The following is a 3,083-nucleotide window of genomic DNA, read 5'->3' on the forward strand; positions in this document are numbered from 1 at the left end:
AACCAACTAACTCCTAACCTAACCTAACTAACTCCTAAACCCACTAACAAACTCCTAACCTAACTAACTCCTCCTAACCTAACTAACTCCTTCTAACCTAACTAACTCCTCCTAACCTAACTAACTCCTCCTAACCAACTAACTCCTCCTAACCTGACTAACTCCTCCTAACCTGACTATCTCCTCCTAACCTAACTAACTCCTCCTAACCAACTAACTCCTCCTAACCTAACTAACTCCTCCTAACCTAACTAACTCCTCCTAACCCAACTAACTCCTAAACCAACTAACTCCTAACCTAACCTAACTAACTCCTAAACCCACTAACAAACTCCTAACCTAACTAACTCCTCCTAACCTAACTAACTCCTCCTAACCTAACTAACTCCTCCTAACCTAACTAACTCCTCCTAACCTGACTAACTCCTCCTAACCTGACTAACTCCTCCTAACCTAACTATCTCCTCCTAACCTAACTAACTCCTCCTAACCTAACTAACTCCTCCTAACCTAACTAACTCCTCCTAACCCAACTAACTCCTAAACCAACTAACTCCTAACCTAACCTAACTAACTCCTAAACCCACTAACAAACTCCTAACCTAACTAACTCCTCCTAACCTAACTAACTCCTCCTAACCTAACTAACTCCTCCTAACCTAACTAACTCCTCCTAACCTGACTAACTCCTCCTAACCTAACTACCTCCTCCTAACCTAACTAACTCCTCCTAACCTGACTAACTCCTCCTAACCTAACTAACTCCTCCTAACCTAACTACCTCCTCCTAACCTAACTAACTCCTCCTAACCTGACTAACTCCTCCTAACCTAACTACCTCCTCCTAACCTAACTAACTCCTCCTAACCTGACTAACTCCTCCTAACCTAACTAACTCCTCCTAACCTAACTACCTCCTCCTAACCTAACTAACTCCTCCTAACCTGACTAACTCATCCTAACCTAACTACCTCCTCTCTCCTTTCCTCTCCTTCTCTCCCCTCTGGCTTTCCCCTTCTGCCTGCCTCTCTCCTCTCCCTAATGTTACTTAGAGCTCCTGCCCTCAGAACCACATTTCCCAGGAGGCCGATTGTTACGGCTGATTCAGAACCATTCCACCTGATGATTCACTCCCAAAGAATCAAACCATTAAATTATTCACCACTACAGACCAGCCATATCAGGAACCAATTAGAGTGATTAAGAGTGATTCAGACTTACAGTAAGTTCACTGGCAGGGAATCAAATAACACAGCACTCCATTCCCTATATGTAGTATGGGGCCTTAGGAAAAAAAACAATTACGCTGTGGATTAAAGCATGACATTTGGTACAAGCATTCCTCAGGTGATATGAAAACATCCCAGAAGGGGTGCCCATTTCAAACTAAACCAGGATGCGGAATTCAAAATGGCCGCCAATGTAGATGGTAATGTTTAAAATAGCTTATTAAGGACATATCCTAAAATAACATGAAATGAAGAAACAATAGTGGAGGAAATTAAAGACTCAGAGCCCTGGTTCGGCATCATGATAATACAGCATCCTGGACACTTCAGAGCCCTGGTTCAGCATCATGATAATACAGCATCCTGGACACTTCAGAGCCCTGGTTCAGCATCATGATAATACAGCATCCTGGACACTTCAGAGCCCTGGTTCAGCATCATGATAATACAGCATCCTGGACACTTCAGAGCCCTGGTTCAGCATCATGATAATACAGCATCCTGGACACTTCAGAGCCCTGGTTCAGCATCATGATAATACAGCATCCTGGACACTTCAGAGCCCTGGTTCAGCATCATAATAATACAGCATCCTGGACACTTCAGAGATAATACAGATGTTCTCCTTCTAGAATGACCTCTTGGAAAAGAGATCCTTACTCAGATCATTGACACAATCTAGGCTGGTTGTCTTGTCAGAGAGAACACTGGTAGCTCTCAAGCAATGTGAAAGTGGACCAATCCTGATCGAGGGGGTTGAAATGGTTCAGCTGCAATGGAAAAGAAGGCATCAGTCACCTCTGTGAAATAACGTCCAGGCGCTCCACTGTCTTTTTTTACATTTTCCATGAAACTGTGAGGTTGTATCATGACCTGTGAATGCGTGGCAAGCCTGGCAAAGCCAAACTCTTGTGCATTTCAAGCCTTTCGTAGATGGTGTCGATGCAAATCTCCTGGTGGTTTTTACCCATAACAAAAGCCACCCACAGCTTTATGGTTGGATAATCCTTGGTGAGATGGAAGGAACAGCCAAGCAAGGAGGACAACGACGTCTGTATCCACTGTTCCAATGATAATGGTCTGTGCACCCTTTTGGGCGGCAGGTAGCTTAGTGGTTAAGAGCGTTGTGCCAGTAACAGAAAGGTTGCTGGTTCTAATCCCCGAGCCGACTAGGTGAAAAATATGTCTGTGCCCTTGAGCAAGGCACTTAACCCTAATTGCTGCTGTAAGTCGCTCTGGATAAGAGCGTCTGCTAAATGACTTAAAATGTCAAAAAAATGAAGGACATCTTTAAGATGAAGGCATACTCTTGTGTCTGCCTCTTCATAGTCCAATTTCTGGCATTTATGTCAGACAGCCCTTCGACATCACAGTTGGAACAATGATCTATTTTCCATCTTCAGATTGATTGGCTCACACCTCCTGTGTCAGCATGATGAACCATCTTCAGATTCATTGGCTCACGCCTCCTGTGTCAGCATGATGAACCATCTTCAGATTCATTGGCTCACGCCTCCTGTGTCAGCATGACGAACCATCTCCAGATTAATTGGCTCACACCTCCTGTGTCAGCATGACGAACCATCTTCAGATTAATTGGCTTACACCTCCTGGGTCAGCATGATGAACCATCTTCAGATGAATTGGCTCACGCCTCCTGTGTCAGCATGACGAACCATCTTCAGATTGATTGGCTCACACCTCCTGTGTCAGCATGACGAACCATCTTCAGATTAATTGGCTCACGCCTCCTGTGTCAGCATGATGAACCATCTTCAGATTAATTGGCTTACACCTCCTGGGTCAGCATGATGAACCATCTTCAGATTAATTGGCTCACGCCTCCTGTGTCAG

Source organism: Coregonus clupeaformis, unplaced genomic scaffold (assembly GCF_020615455.1).
Source record: "Coregonus clupeaformis isolate EN_2021a unplaced genomic scaffold, ASM2061545v1 scaf0390, whole genome shotgun sequence".
NCBI lineage: Eukaryota > Metazoa > Chordata > Actinopteri > Salmoniformes > Salmonidae > Coregonus > Coregonus clupeaformis.